The following is a 17,657-nucleotide window of genomic DNA, read 5'->3' on the forward strand; positions in this document are numbered from 1 at the left end:
AGGCCAGGGAATAATTCAAGTATTTAGAAAATTGGGCAGACTAGATGGGCCGAATGGTTCTTATCTGCTGTCACATTCCATGTTTCTATGTCTACATAGATGGAACAATGTCAAAAAAATGGAAACCCTAGCCATAGATTGGGAAATGACTATGAAATAAACCTATTTGCATACCTTAAAACATTTCAAATAGACAAAGAGGGACACTTGGTGTAACGAACGCCTTGTCTTTCGTATACTCCGTTCGTTCATATACTCCCGAAATGCTAGGGACTTAGTGATTATAGCCCGTTCGCATAGTACTTGATTCATATGTTCCCGAAATCCAAGCTATTCGTAAGAGTAAATCCAGCGATTCGTTGTTCACATACAAAATTATCAGTCGAGACTTGATGAAGGGTACAACAGGAATCTTTTAATATGGCCAGATGGCCCACTTTTATACACAAACCCCCAGCAAGGGGTCTCAAGCATGAACATAGCAGAACACTCCCCCAACACGCCTATGACACTCCCACAACACGCCCTGGAGTCTCTGTGTCTGGGAGATAACTTAGTGTACTGTGCTTAAACTAATTATCTCCCAGGCACTAGTGTTACAAATCCTAAAACATAAAATATTAAAAATACACGTAATACATAGAGGAACCCCCACAAATATTATATCTCCAGATAGCCTCGATCTGAGCGCCCAAGTTGTCGAAATAGCGCTCAGATCCCACAAACACAGCCGAATTGCCACCAGGGTAAAGGTTTGACAGACCGCATATGTGGCGTCTGCCCAAATTAGTTCTATAGAATCAGTGGTAGTGGTCGGTCAATTTCAGGAGTTCCAAAATTAACAAAAAGACAAACGGTTTCCCTGGCTCATAGGTCGCCTTGTTCGTGCAAACAATACTACTGAACAGCGCTCTCCTGGCTTGGAGTAAGAGTTCCAGAAACTCGACGACCAAGTCTTGCTTTCGTACGACAAGTTTTTGCCAGCACGTGTTGTTTGGTTATACGAACGGCGGCAACACAGAGAGAGCACTTAAGTCTGTGGTTTGTTTGAAGTTAATGACCCAAGGGGGTGGTCGGTATTCAGTAGATCCATCTAACGAACGCAGGGAAAGTAACTTGGAGAATAAAAGTATATCGTTTTGTCACACTTGGTTGTAAGGGTGTGGTGAGGGGCAGGGTTGTTCTGAGACATTTTAGGTGGCAAATAACAATTTATGTAACTAAAATGTAGTTTAAAGACAACATTGCTGTGAGTATTATTGCTCTGGCTTAAATTCAGACACACCAAGAATATCAAGCTCCAACAAAAAAGACGGACAGTAGAATAGAAGAGATGGACAGAGGAATCTGATGCTAAATAGGGACTGTCCCTCCTAAATAGGGACACTTTGGAGGTATGCATTTGTATTGCACCAGAACCACAATTAACAACATTCTCCAATTGGCATCTCAGACTTATCCCGAGGAGAATATCTATTCCTTCCTTCTGAATGATATAGAGAATTATTTTCCAAATCTTCTCTCAAAGATGACAGTGGTTTTCATAAAAAACTATTTGTGAAACCCAGCATTTGTGTCCACATTTTAGCTGGATGATAACTGACATTCCTCTGGTGCTCTAATCACCAGATAATCTATTTTAATGGATACTTGCAAACCAGCTAACTATTTTATTTGGGAGGATTTTTAAAGCTGTCTAATTTAGTTTATCCTGGATGCCAAGTACTCAATGTAATTTCAGATAGCCCAAGAAGTTATGGTCATGTTAGTACATGAAACAGGATTAGAATCCAGTAAGTGCAGCTATCAGTATGATTTTAAAGTTTTTGTCTGAATTATTTGATCAAATAAAACTTAAGCCAAGAAATCTACGTCCTACTTTAATTTCAGTAAGTCATGGCATTCTTGATAATACCTCAATATTCTGGAATCTGTCCTCGGTTGTCACACGTTTAAAAACATAGGAAAATAATGAGAACATGTTGCTTAACCAACATTATCCAAACTGGCAATATTGGTATGTTTAAATCACTTTCAAATGGGTTTTGGTCATTAACGGTTGTATTTCATGCTTCGTAATCTGCTCGACTGGTGGCAGTATAGTGAAACATGTAGGAATTTAACACTAAGTCATGTGCTCACCCACTCCACGGACAACACTGACTCCAGCCTCATGGAACACTGGGGAGCCAAGGAGAGATGGGGGCAGGTGTGGTCTAGGGAGAAAAAACTTGAGGGTGAGTTATGGAGAAATAACTATTGAGGTGTGCTATGGAGAGGTAACTAGGGAGTGGGCTACAGAGAGAGAACTGGTGCAAGAGACAATTGGGATTGTGTTAGGGAGTGAGGAGATAACTTGTCTATTCTAATTTGTTAACTTTTTTCTTTGGTACTATGGGAGTAAGCAATGAAAGACTAAACACATTATTTGCTTCCTGTCTAAAATTAAATGATAATTTCTGTCACTAGGGACACTATAGTCACCAGAACAACTACAGCTTATTGAATTTGTTATGGTGAGTAGAATCATTACCTTCAGGCTTTTTGCTGTAAACACTGTCTTTTCAGAGAAAATGCAGTGTTTACATTACAGCCTAGTGATAACTTCACTGGCCACTCCTCAGATAGCTGTTAGAGATCCTTCCTGGGTAATGGCTGCCTAAATGCATCCAAACATTCAGTGTCTCCTCCCTCTGCATGCAGATACTGAACTTTCCTCATAGAGATTCATTGATTCAATTCATCTCTATGAGGAGATGCTGATTGGCCAGGGATGTGTTTGAATCATGCTAGCTCTGCCCCTGGTTTGCCTCTTTGTCAGTCTCAGCCAATCCTATGGGGAAGCATTGTGATTGGATCAGGCCACCACTTCTGATGATGTCAGCAGACTGCTTGTTTTTCTGAGGCAAACAACATGCAAATGTACAGCTTCAGGCTTGCATATAGTAAGATTTTGCTATATTTATGAAGGCAAGAGAGGCCCAGGGGGCTAGATGAGGGTGTTAACACTATAGGGTCAGGAATACATGTTTGTGTTCCTGACCCTATAGTGATCTTTTAAGAAAATTGTGAATTGCAGTAAATACTTGCAGAACCAACATGATCCAATAGATGGCAGCAGAGACCATATGCTAATATGAGGAATATGTAAATTGGATAAGTGAATAAAATTATTTGGGGATATTCTGTGAGCTATGGATTTTCAGAGCAAATTTCACCCCCCTCTCCCCTCCCTCCCCCCCCCCAAAAAAAAACAAACAAATCAACTGGCAATGCAAACATCTGGGGGGGAATTCACTAAAAAATATCACGCTTCAAATAAAACAAGGCCATTCACACATTTCTTTATCAAATTTGCAGCAAGTTATATTTTCTCTAAAATGGACCCACTTGGCCAAGAATCACTCCAACGTAGCATCAACGCAGGGCCTACTAAAGGAGGAATTGCATCAAACAGAAGTCGCAGGCAACTCCTGAATTAGTTGTTTATTAAAGGAGTATACCAAGCACCATAACCACTACAGTTCTATGTAGTAGTTATGGTTCCAGGGGTACCCTGGTGACACCCCTCGGTTGTAGGTACTTTTGACTAATTTTGACTTGAGCTGCATGTGCAATGAAATTCAGTTAAAGGAAGACTCTACAGTGTACAAAACCGCAGTGTTTTAGAATGGTTTGTCTTCTTACCCAAGTGTCCTTCCCACCTCCACTATCTGCTTAGGAGCTTTCATTAGCTCTTCAGAGCTAGGCCCTGCAGTACAGGGTGAGCTCCTTGGCTGAGAGTATGAGCTGATCACTCTCACAAATGAGCGACACCACCAGCTTATCTGAGTCAGAAAACATTAATTTGTCTTTTAATAAAAGTCAAAATAATTTAGTATACTAAAAAATATTAAGCCTCCTCTCCCCAAAACCCACTGATAAGCGTCTGGTGGTGGCACTATTAGTTGCTAATAGCTACCCATTCACAATTGCGTTTAAAACCATAACTTCTGGCAATAGTGAGGGGGTACAGTACTTAAGACAGGCCCTATCCCCCTTTATTGTCACTATTCAAATACTCTGCTGAGATCTGGACTATTGAAGGGACACTCCAGGCACGCAGACCACTTCTGCATATTAGAATGGTCTGGGTGCCAACGTCCATCACTCTTAACCCTGCAAGTGTAATTATTGCTGTTTTTATAAACTGCAATAATTACCTTGCAGGGTTAAGTCCTCCTCTAGTGGCTGCTTTCCAATGGGGAGGTCTAATGTGCGCGGCCCGCCGACCGACCACCTGCTTCTGTGCATTGCAGCAGCACTATCCAGAGGGTCCATCAGAAAGGGTACATTGCTAGCAGCATCATAAATCGGTGGTGGAATTTATGGCCCTGTGCTGAACCCCCTAGCATTCTGAGTCTTGGTGCAGCCATACTGGTGGTAGTTCTGCTACTGATGAGGGGCCAAGGGAGAGATGTATCCCCCTAATAATTACATATTGGTTATATTAATCCATCATATGTTTTTGGACATTATACTGTGGTCTCTGTCAACCTAGCATTTATTAACCATTGCAACCAGGGTTTTGTTTTTTTACTATTTGCCTGTTGGCTGCTTGCACTGTACTCAACCAAATATTCCAGATATTCAGCAACGTGACCCAGATTTCATTTGCTCAGTAGATTCTTGACATACATGAAGCACATGTATCATATACAAAATACTAAGTATTTTATAACAATTTCCCATTAACTCATAGAGTGACAGATAATCTCTAGCACCCCCAGCTGTTTTGGACCACATTTCCAAATAGGTTCAGTCATCCACATTGCAGGTTGATATTAGTCCACATTAAACTGGAATACGAAAAGTCCTTTAACCCTAGCTGGCATTTAATGCAAGAATAGATACCCCTCCGCATTAAATTACACTGTGAGCTTGCTATGCATGCTGTGAGCTATTGGCTGAGTGTAGTGGGAGTGGGAGCTGCCAACTGTTCCACATTCCACGTGATTTCCAAACATCCTTTATTGTTGGGTTATATTACTGTATTAAATAGACTATAACTTGCTAAATATTACCCAGTTGGTAATAGTTTAAATGCTTCTAACTAAACCTTTATACTCCAAATGGCTGACTGAGCCTCAGGGGAAATGCAGTCTTGGAGGCTGTGACCATCACAGACTGGAGGTTCCCTCACTATAGTAAATGAGTTAGTGTATAGTAAATGAGTCAATGCGAGTTTGTAGTTAGAATGCCCAGCTTGTCCTAGGCTAGCATGTTGGAGGGGAGCTACATATAGGAGTTATTTTAAGGCTGGGGGTGGGATTGCACTAGTGGAGTGGTGGGTGGAGAAGTGATCCAGTGATGTGTGAAGGAAGGAGGAGGAGGCGGCTCTCCAAACACTCACACAGGTGGGGTTGAGTTTAGGGTCTGCTAACATGCATCTCCCTGTTGCCTGATGGAGTCATCCAGGGACTGAATACAAAGACTCGTTCTGTGCCATTCCTCATTTCAGTACAGCCTGTGTCCTCTGCTGCCTTCCTGTTAAACTTACACTACTGCTTTAATCGTTCATTTACAAGGAAGAAACTGTTATCTGAGAGCTGCTCCTGATCGCCAGATTCCCTGCAGTGCACAGGACCTACCTCTCCCAGCCTGTTGGTGGCTCTCCCTCTGCCAGCCTTGTGGTTGGTCTTCCTGACTGCCCCAAGCTCTCTGCACACGCGCCTGGCTAAGGTAGGTTCGCTTTCACTCTAACTCCACAATCCTTCAGCTTGTCTGCATCATTGAGAGGCATAGCATTTCTCCCTTGTGGTATAGGCTTGTTAGAGCTGGTCATTGTGCCTTACTCATGTCAAAGTCTTTCTTGTTCTGTGTGACAGAGTTACTATTTTGCTTGTTACCTAGGTTCTCTGTGACAGATGTGGTGGCTGATGGGTTAATTCATTAAGCAGTACACAGAATTGCAAAACCCAGGCTAAAATGGCTGGCACAGGAAAGTCCTTTTCATTATTTGCTATTTTATTTCATGCAGTTTTCATCTCACACTGAGGTGTTTTTTTTTTTAAAGCAAACTCTGGATTGTGGTGAATTGAAAAGCAAATTGCAAAAGCAGCTGCTTTGAGGGAAAATGCCTACTTTACTGTTGTCACATAGTGACTATTCTATAAATTTGGTTTTAACCCCTTTAAGGACTCATGCCATGTTTGAAATGTCATGATTCCCTTTTATTCCAGAAGTTTGGTCCTTAAGGGGTTAAGGCCACAACAACCATGTTTCCAGCTGAACGATTTAAAAGCGAATTCCGTATTGATAAATCAGTATTATTTCTTTTTTTATTTATGAAATTGTTCATGAAAGAAGTTTGTTTATGAAAAACTGAATTGTAGTGACTTGGAAAGAGTAATCTTCAGCCTGTTGATATGGACAATTCTCCTACCCTTCAGTATTGAGAGCTTGGCTATTTTGGTGTAAATGTTGCAATTTGATGTTCAGTGATTACTGAATATAGCCCAACTTGTATGACTTAGAAATAAAGGTCACTGTGTTCTGAAGTTGGATCATGGTAACAGGGAAACCGTCACCTCCCAAGATTTTTTTTATATTTTGTTACTTACCCCTTATATGAAACAAATCTTTTTTTTTTTTTTGTTGGGAGCTCCCTGCCAATCATTGCTATAAGCTCTGTCCCTTGCACTTGGCAGTCAGCATAGAGAACGCCTATAGCAAAGATTAAACATGACACAATGTTTCTATTTCTTTTCTTCATTTGCAATGCCTTACCTCATGTGAACTAGATTATGATGTCACTTGCTAAATCTTTAATATTACATTAAAAGAAAACCGATGATCTCATGGAAAAAAGGTTAACACAAGTAATACATAATTTACAATTTTTTAAAAAATAATTTATTTAACAATGTATATAGGGTGTCATTTATTTTTTTTTAAAGTAATCCTGTTGTCAAAATATTTACTTACCTGAAATCACTCCCATATACATTGAGTACATCATATATAATAAATATACATGATTTATTCACCTGTCCTCCATTCCAGCATCGCTCAGTTGGTGTTACTTTTCATGTCACTATTATTATTATTAATAATATAGTGAAGACTGGGTGAAAGTCTAACGGAGAAGGGAAGGAAGTTCCACAGAAAAGGTGCAGCCCTGGAGAAGTCTTCAGATGTGGGAGTACGGATAGAGGATAGACGTAGGTCTTCGGCAGAGCGCAGCGGCCTCAACGGGACATACTTATGTTTTAGGGAGGATAGGTAGGTTGGAGCAGCATTATATAGAGACTTGTAAGCAAGCACCAGAATCTTAAATTGAGCCCTATATCTAACTGGAAGCCAATGTAGGGACTGACAGAGGGGGTGAGGCGTGGGAGGTGAGGGCGGACAGTAAATGAGCCTCGCCACCGCATTCATTATAGATTGCAGCGGTGCAATCTGAGAACACGTAAGAACACTGAGAAGGGGATTGCAGTAGTCAAGTAAAGAAAGAACGGCATGGACCAGCACCTTCGTCGCGTCTAGTCTTAAATAGGGGCAGATGCGAGCTATGTTTTTTGGATGGATGTGGCAGGATTTGGCGATCGACTGGAAATGAGGGGTGAAGGGCAGGTCGGAGTCAAAGAGAACACCTAGGCAGCGAGCCTGCGAGGTAGAGGTGATGGTGGCGCCGTTGACTTGGAGGGACACACACAGGAGTAGTAACACTGTTCATGATCAACCGTGTCAAAGGCAGCAGAAAGATCATGGAGAATTAGGATAGAGTAGTGGCCGCGAGATTTAACAGCGATTAAATCGTTGGATACTTTGGTCACAGCTGTTCCAACAGAGTGACGAGCGCGGAATCCAGACTGAAGCGGGTCAAGCAGAGAGTTGGATTCAAGAAAGTCTGTCAATCTCGCATACACAACTCTCTCAAGAAACTTGGAGGCAAACGGCAGTAGCGATATGGGGCGGTAGTTGGATGGGGAGTTGGTTAGAGACATGTTAGAGGAGGGAGAGAGGTTAGCGATCTCTTCTCAGATTTGTAGAAATCTCAGTGAAGTAAACTGCAACATTTTAAGGCTGATATGGTGGTAGGGGGAGCAACATTGTGAAGGAGAGCAGTAAAAGTGTGAAATAAGCATTTGGGTTGGCAGGACAGTGTGCTTATGAGGGTGTTGAAGTAACTTACTTTTGCAGAGGAAAGAGCCAGAGTGTAACACCCAACTCCGCTCCGCCTCTGGTCTATAGTGATTTGTCTCCGGCAAGTGGTCTATCCTGCATCCTGGGAGCAAAGCCCTTTTGTCAAATAGGTTTTTTCTCCTCATCTATGCATTTGCTAGCACAATGTATAGATAGTTTTATCTAATCTAATGAGCATGACCAGTCTCCTTCTAATTTAGAGAACAAAGATGTTGATTTAGTGAAAGCATTGTGATGGTTTCTGGCAGGGATGTAAGGGTTAATTAAATAGGATGTAAACAATACCTGAGATAATCAAATGGCATGCCTTTATAGATGGACAATAAGCAGACATAATCAGATTGCACTGTTTACTTTACAGACCGTGAGTACATATTGGTGGACTGAAGCCTCTATCTTGTCAAATGTGCAGAAAGCACACTTGCCTAGTTAGACCTTTTTCTTAAGCATTTGTGGCTATGTCTCTGTTTTCCAAATTAATGTTTAGTAAATACATTCTTTAATTCCTGTGGACATTTTACACAATTTACCTAGGGAGTACACAATTAAGGCTTCAACTTCTGTGTGAAATCTGTAATAATATTTGCTCACTATAAAGTGTTTGCACTTGTCTTTTGACTGCAAATAGGTTCTGTTATAATACTGAGACGTATCATTTTTCCAATAGTTTTAACAAATCGTTTTCTCTTACACTCTACATCCACGTTATGCTGATTTGCATTGCTATCTGAGAGCTTACTGTCAGAAATATGGATGTCTCACAGCTTTCACCATGTATTCACCTATATGGTTACTTGGCAACTAGCTTTTTGATGCTGGTAACTTTTCCAAAGGACCAGGGACAGAGCTGTGTACATTCATTACCAAGAACTACAGATACATCTGCAGCAGACTGTACAAAGCTCCATTTGAACCGACACATGTGCAGGTGCCAATGGTTCTCTATTTGGATAACTTCCGAGATATTTAACCAAGACCTAATGTCTAATCACTTTATTGTCTTCAGGATTTCAGCAGTCCTCTCGTAACTTACAAATGTATTTCTATGTTTGATATTTTTAGGTTAGAGTAGATCACTGATATTATTACGTGACAAGGCTGTAATAATGGTCTGCGTACACTTGCACAGCAAGAATGGGGAAGTGGTAAAGAAACCGTGAGGGAATCCGTTGTGCAATTTTGAAAAAAATATGCCTAAATCTGACATGTACAATAGTGAAAAAACATTTCTACAAACCCGTATCATATGTTCACATTCATCCAGGGCCGGTGCAAGGATTTTTGCCGCCCTAGGCAAAAGTAAAGTTTGCCGCCCCCCCCCATGTGACATCACAATGCACCACCCATATGATCTGCCATGTTAACTAACGCCAGTGCTGCAGTACCACCGTGTTTACATTAAAAGGCCTGCAGGGACAGGCTATAGACACCAGAATCACTACATTAAGCTGCAGTGGTTCTGGGGAATATAGTGTTTCTTTAATGTGAGGTAAATTAGAGATTAGTGCCACGAATAATATGCTAGATTGCCTACTTACACCCAGATGAGGATGATGATGGGCTATGGCTGCAGTCTGGCTCCACTGGTCTGGTGTAGAACAGGCTCTCTGGAGGATATTTGTAACTGTGGTCACAAAAATCAATGTTCTGGGAGAACGGGAAGCAGCTCCATTTTTTGGGGGCCGTTTACAGAGCCTTCCCATGGGGCGCCCTAGGCGGCTGCCTAGTCCGCCTTACAGGTAGCGCCGGCCCTGCATTCATGGTAAGTGCTTAAATATATATGCCCTACTGTATGTAGCATATCTATACTTCAGGATATGTCTTTTGTAAAAAAATGAAAACAAAAAAAAATTTTTAAAGGAAGAATATAGTCAGCAAAACAACTTAAGCTTAACGCCATTATGGCGTACAATGCCGTTCCACACTAAATTGGCTTAAAAGCGGCACCCGCGACCAGCATACTTACCTACTCCTGCATTAAATCTGGGCCATGTAATTGTAATGTGTGTATGTATTATATTTACATAATTATGTGATTGTAAAAAAGAAGTAAGTTCAGAGAATTTAATTTGAAAACTCTATATTTGACCCAGTAACTTTCCAAAACTCCATAACACCTGTACATGGTGGGTACTCTTGTATATGGCAGACTTTGCTGGACACAAGTATTTGAAAACTGTAAAACCACAACGATGATATCATCAGTGAAAATGCGGTGTGCATGTGAAAAATGCAAAAAACATATGAATGCGAACTTTGGTCAAGGTTTATGACTAGATGTCTACTAAAAAAAACTGGACATGCCCCATTTGAATACCGTGGGTTGTCTACTTTAGCCAATGGTATGCCATGATGGGGTTAATTTTCATTCCAGGGCTGCTACACGGTCTCAAAGGCAACATATGCCCAGCAAACCAATCTGGCAAATTACAAAATGGAAAACTGTATATATTTGACCCTGTAATTTTTCAAAATTTAAAGAAGCCCTATAGTGCCCGGAAAACTTGTTTTCCTGGCACTATAAGGTTATTAGGTCCCCCTCTCCCTCAGGGCCCCCCTTCCGCTGGGCTGAAGGGGTTAAAACCCCTTCAGCCACTTACCTTAATCCAGGTCCAGGCTCCCTTGGTGCTGGTGACCTCTCCTCCCCTGACAACGTCGGCTCCGAATGGTGCCAGAGCCGTGCGTGCATTCAAACCACCCATAGGAAATGCTTTCCTATGGACGTCCAGCATGTCCTCAATGCGATAATTTTTTTTTTTTTTTTTTTTTTGCGTTGAGGATTGTGCAAGCGGCCTCTAGTGGCTTTCAGGGAGACATCAACTAGAGGCTGGATTAACCCTCTCTGAACCCTTCTCTGAAACTGCTATGTTTAAAGCTGCAGGGACCTGGTATCCAGACCACTTAATTGAGCTGAATTGGTCTGGGTGCCTATAGTGGTCCTTTTTAATATGAAAGAGGTAAATTATGGTTGAATAGTTTTATAGTTTTTGTTTTTACAGATATAATTTTGCTTAATAGATTTGATGGTCCTATGACTCATTTTGGGGAATTATAGCAGTTTGTTCAAATTACCCCATTTGTGAGAGTAGACATACCAGCATATCTCATATGGTGTATATTATGCCTTAATGTGCCATCATTTTTTTCAATTAGTCTTTTTGTTTGTAGAATTTTATATATATATTATTTATATATATAATATAATATAAAATTCTACAAACAAAAAGACTAATTGAAAAAAAATGATATATATATATATATATATACCGTATATAATCGAGTATAACACAAGTTTTTCAGCACTTTTTTTCGTGCTGAAAACCCCCCCACTCGTCTTATACTCGAGTGAGTGTCTGTATTATGGCAACTTACATTGCCATAATACAGACAGGACCGCCGGACTCATTACAAGCCTGGCAGTCCTGTTGGGGGCTGGCAACGAGCTGTAACTTACCTTCCCAGCAGCTCCTGTCAGCTCCCTTATCTCTCCTCTGGTCAGCTCCCTCTGCAAGTCTCGAGAGAGCCGCGGGGTCAGAGCATTGCCACGGGTTACCGTGGCAACGCTCCGCGCGGCCGCGAGACTTACAGTGGGAGCTGACCGGAGAAGAGAGAAGGGAGCTGACAGGAGCTGCTGTGAAGGTAAGTTACAGCTCGCTGCCTCCTACAGCCCATCCACTGGACCACCAGGGAATGAGAGCCCCCCTCCCTGGCCAGCTAACAAGCAGGGAGGGGGGACGAAAAAAATATAAATACAAATTTAAATAAAATAAAAATAATATATTAATAATATATAAAAAAAATAATAATTTAATATTAAAATAATAATTAAAAAAAATAATAATAAAAATGCCCACCCCCTACCAAGGCTCTGCATCACACGCACAAACACACTCTGCATCACACGCACACACACACACTCTGCATCGCGCGCACACACACACACTCTGCATCACGCGCACACACACACACTCTGCATCACGCGCACACACACACACACACTCTGCATCACGCGCGCACACACACACACACTCTGCATCACGCGCACACACACACACACTCTGCATCACGCGCACACACACACACACTCTGCATCACGCGCACACACACACACACTCTGCATCACGCGCACACACACACTCTGCATCACGCGCACACACACACACACACACGCACACACTGCATTCATTATATACACACACATATACACACATATACACACACTGTAAATAAATATTCAATTAATATAATTTTTGGGGGATATAATTTTATTCCGAAATTTACCAGTAGCTGCTGCATTTCCCACCCTAGTCTTATACTCGAGTCAATAAGTTTTCCAAGGTTTTTGGGGTAAAATTTAGGGGTCTCGACTTATATTCGGGTCGACTTATACCTGAGTATATACGGTGTATATATATATATTTATTTTTATTTTTGGTGGCATTTTTGTACAGGCACGTAGCATTTTTGTTAGACAGTTTGTAAATTTGATGTGTACCACTGTGATAAAAAAACGAATTATGCTTTGCTACATCTGAGTTCAATACTCCAAATGTGTGCCAAAGGCAAGACACCTGCACCATATCCCATAGGCGGGGATTGTACCGCTGTACGCTGTCCATACTAGAGCTAGCTATAGCTCTTACTCATGTGAGTGCACTACCGTCTTCCTTTTATCTTCTTTTTTACCCTATTGGATATCTTGCACTATTTTGGTTCTATCTTTTGTCTTTGCATATTATTGGATCTTTCCGGGGAAGGCCCACGTGGACACTATCCCTGACCAAGCACGTTACAGACCATTTGACCTAAAGAAAGAACTCTTTTTATTGGGATATACTATTGTTATCCTATTATATTTATTTTGTGTGGCGCAGCCTTTTTTCTTTGTTTTCTCTCATACAGACATGTAGAGATGAAGGAGGTGGTTCGCACTCGGTGTTATAAAATGTAACTTTTATTAATTTACATTAAAATATGCAGAGTTCGTCAACGTTTCAGTCCCGGTTCGGGACTTTCCTCAGGACATATATAAATATTATATAATAATATATAATTTTTTTTTTTTTTTTTTTTACATTTGCGTACAGGAACAAACACAAACAATGCATGCATACCTACCGACTATCATGGATCCAGTGGACCGTTACGATTTTGGACTCATAGGTTGTTTCCATGGTATCCTCCAAGAAGCATAACAGAAGTGTATTTAGACACACTGGGCATTAGGACCATGCAGAAAGTGCTTCAGCAGTGCTCCTCAATGGAGGGTGGTGAGAGGCTGTCATTCAGCCTTGCTTGCATTAACATGGTATTTTTTTGGTTAGCCTCTCCTACTTTGCATGTGGCCGGCCTATTTTGGCTGTTGTCAGTTATGCAAGTGGTGCCCCTTGGCTGTGTGCCCACAAGCACTCCCACCCTTGTCACTATTTCATACCTTTTTTTTAATATCGGTAGGTATGTGCATTGAAACTGAGGATACCTCTGCATAGAAGAGCAACATACACACACACACACACACACACAAACACACACAGTATGTACACAGATGTGCCCGTTTAACATGCACGTCACAATCTTGCTACTTGCTCTCTTAGGTTAAACTCTGCCTAAATCTTCTCCAAGCAGATATCCCTGTATGTGTTCATATTGGCTTCTATTACGAGAATAATTAAAATGAAATGTATCAATAAAGCATAGTGTTCTGCAGCTTTGTACAATAAGCAAACTTATTGTGTGCATAATAATTGTTTGGTGTCACTACATATTTCCATACTCTGCATGGATCAAATCACTGATTGTTTAGATTCTGTTTCCATCTCCATCCCCCCCCCCCTCCCTTCAGTATAATCCTTGGTAGGATAAATGTACGCGTGAGGCATTGTTTTGGAGGCATTATTTCTCTTTCAGTAACGTGTGATAAAAGGGCCTACAGTTTCTCTATCTCCCACCCCTCAGGCATCCACATTCATACATAAATAACCAGGTGCTGTATTCACCTATTTATATATCCTTTCATACAAAGCTCAACTCTGTTAACACTTTAAAGACCAACATCACTCCAGTCACAATTTTAAAAGTATTGGTTTTAAAGTGTTTTATTAAAGGAACATAGCAAACACCATAACCTCTACCATGCGTTATAGTGGTTATGGTGCCAGAAGTGCCCTAGTTCTCCCTGAATACATAGTTAAACAGTTAGTGAACAGTTTGACCATTTACACGGAGTCTGCCAGGTGCTGGTTACAGCCTCCTCTGAAGCTGCAACACTGAGCAAAGTGCAGCGGTGCAAATGAACCGATCGCTGGAGGGTTTAGCTAAGTGGAGTTAATGAAGAAGCTGTGATTGGCACCCCAGTGAACCCCCGGAAAAATTATAAATGGTTTGACTACTTAACCTGGAAGGGTGTTGCTCTTGGCATTATAACCACTACAGCACTCTGTTGCTGTTATGGTGCTTGGAATGTTCCTGCAACAGTATTATGTCCAAGCTTTTACGTAGAAATACACTGTAGATATTCAGTTGTAGCATATTTTATAAATTATTTAAAAAGAAAATAAACCCTTATTTTTCTGTAGATGTTTTTAGGCCTTATGGCAGTAGGTCAGATAGGAGCCAGGTTTATACATGAGGTCTTAAGAAAAGACAGACATATCCCAACCTGAAAGCAGGTAGCGATATGCTGCTCTTTCATTATAATCACAGTACAAAGTAATGTGGAATGTCAGAATTGCCACTGCACCTAGATCTGGAGCAGCTTATAGGCGCTTTCCATCCATTGCTGATCGGCGCACTGACAGCCAATAATGTGCAACTTTTCTCACATGTATTCATGAGAATCAGTTGCACAGCTTTATTTGCTATGTATTGACAAAGGTGTTTTTTTTTTTTTTTTATTTTATTTTATTTTTTTTTTGGTCCAAGCATTGATCTCTAAAAGTAAAACCTAAATGGACTTTATGTACAGACATCCTAGAAAGAGTAACAAAAATATTAATATACTTGCTAAAGTGCCATTTATGGAAGGAATATAAGTTAAAAGATCACTATAGTGTCAGGAAAACAAACTCGTTTTCCTGACACTATATCATCCTCTCGGCCCCCCTACCTTGGCGCGGAAGGGGTTAAAACCCCTTCAGCTACTTGCCTTAATCCAGCGCCGGGCTCCCTCAGCGCTGGTGACCTCTCCTCCCCCCGCTGACGTCAGCTCCCGAGTTTAGCGGAATGCGCATGAGCGGCAAGATCCGCGTGCGCATTCAAACAGTCCATAGGAAAACATTTCTCAATGCTTTCCTATGGACGTTCTGGATGCGATTTTTCGAATCCATTGTCGCAGAAGTGCCTCTAGCAGCTGTCGGGAAGACAGCCACTAGAGGCTGGATTAATCCCACATGTAAACATAGCAGTTTCTCTGAAACTGCTATGTTTACATTTAAAGGGTTAAAACCTGGGGGACCTGGCACCCAGACCACTTCATTGTGCTGATGTGGTCTACGTGACCATAGTGTCCCTTTAAATGAAGCTGTTTCTCTTATAAAATCTAAAACTATAAATCTTAATCATGTGTATTGCATCAAACCTGTGTTTAACTCCTTAAGGACATATGGCATGTGTGACATGTCATGATTCCCTTTTATTCCAGGAGTTTAGGCCTTAAGGGGTTAAAGTAATGGGGGATTGCATTGAAACTCATAGATGGCCTTTAATGGGTGCAAAACAAGTGTGATTTATGTCCCATATCAGTTTTCAACATTTATTTACTCTACACTCTCAAACTTTTCTATTAATACAGCACCAGCTATGCATACACTTTTTTTTTTTTTTTTTAATATAGGATTCATCCAAATGTACTCTAACAAAATATTCACCCACGTGCAGATATATTTTCTTTTATATTTAACATTGTTGGAAGAATTATCACAAGATATTTGGAATGCAACCAAAGTGCTGTTAAGCCTATTTTCTTCGCCATTTAATCGTGTTGATGTATATATCTGGTTACATTTCCTAGTATTCTGCTGTTCTTGAGATACACTGCAGGTCCCAACAAGTCCTAAATACTCAAGTCTTAATCAACTGCTTTTGAATAGATTAGAAATGGTATTTGTTGACTCCAGAAGGATACATTGCAACGTATTGTGTAACATATCTTTCTAGAACTTCCAGGAATAATTTAATATTTTGTTTCAACAATGAATGTTCTATATACATTAACACCTATACATACAGGGTTAATCACTAAAGTAAGAATTCAAAGTGACTTCAAAGAGAATTTTACTTTTTAGGACAATGTAACCGAACTGGAAGCATAGCTGAATGAAAGAATTTTTCCAATTTGGCTGGTATGGCCTTAAATTTGAAATTCACTTTGAATTAACTTTAGTGAATCACCCCGATAGTCCGAATACATTAACCAAGGTTTTTGTAATTGTTAAAGTAGTAACATTTATGTTTTTTTTTTTTTGTTTTTTTTTTTATATATTTATTTTTTTAATGTAATTGGAGATAATTTTGCTCTCCTATCACAATTGTTTCAGGAAATTCAATCAGGATTATTCACTAAAGTGAGGGCTGTTGGGAATTTAAGGCCACAGTAGTTAAACTGTAGTTAAAGCTGACTTGAAGAATTTTCTCAGTCTAGTTCTTTTGATCTAAAATGTAATAGTCCCTTTAAATTCACGTTGAATCCCTGACCATTCTCACATTAGTGATTTTCTAAGCATACTTCTAAGGATGGTCCTCTTCAGCAAAATAATTCAGTAAAATATAAAAATGTGTTTCTAATTTCTGAATGAAAACTTTAACTTGGAAATCCATACTGCTGTATTTACCATTAATCTGAAGATTTATCAATATGTTTATATTCTTTAAAAGTGGCAAAAATATAAAAGGGACGTGTTTGCATATGACCGCTTTGTCTCTTTCATTCAAGACTAACCGGTACCAGCATCCTATTTATATTCCAAGTGGGAAGGGTTACCTTTTTTTACCTTGGGTTACCTCCTGTCTGGTTATGAGCGAGAGAGACACTTATTTGCATATGCCCACCCAGAATCCTTTGCGATAGTAACATCACTGCAAATTTGTGATTTCTGTGGGAAAAGCAAGTGCCATGGCTTGACTGGTGTGCAGATATTTGTTTAATATTGTATTGACTATATATAATGTATTGTAGATATAATTTCTATCTACATTTATAGTGATCGATGGTGTTTATTACTTTGCGTAACTTAAGGAATTTGTATGTTTTAAAGGGCAAAAGTCACCAATGGAATGTGTCTGTTGGTTCCACTGGTTTCCATTGGCTGATTTTATAATATTTCGGACTACTTTTTAGACCAAAACCCTTTTAAATCTATACTGATTAAAAAAATTAAATAAAAATTATAATTTTTTTTAAGTTTCTTCTCATCACGTACAAGAAAAATAATTTTAAAAACATAAGCTTTAATGTCAATGCAGTGTCATCTCTC

At 40.2% G+C, this 17,657-nt stretch overlaps 1 protein-coding gene across 2 annotated transcripts in view; it reads left to right on the forward strand.

Moving 5' to 3' along the window:
- Window positions 1-5,342: 5,342 nt before the first annotated feature.
- Window positions 5,343-17,657, forward strand: part of TRPV4 (transient receptor potential cation channel subfamily V member 4) — a 108,656-nt gene continuing 96,341 nt past the window's right edge. The window contains exon 1 of one of the 2 annotated variants that reach the window (XM_063454665.1): window positions 5,343-5,721. The gene's annotated coding sequence lies outside the window, so the exon portion shown is untranslated. The remainder of the gene's footprint in view (window positions 5,722-17,657) is intronic. The other variant, XM_063454663.1, reaches the window with a different exon arrangement.

The sequence above is a fragment of the Pelobates fuscus genome, chromosome 5 (genome assembly GCF_036172605.1).
Source record: "Pelobates fuscus isolate aPelFus1 chromosome 5, aPelFus1.pri, whole genome shotgun sequence".
NCBI lineage: Eukaryota > Metazoa > Chordata > Amphibia > Anura > Pelobatidae > Pelobates > Pelobates fuscus.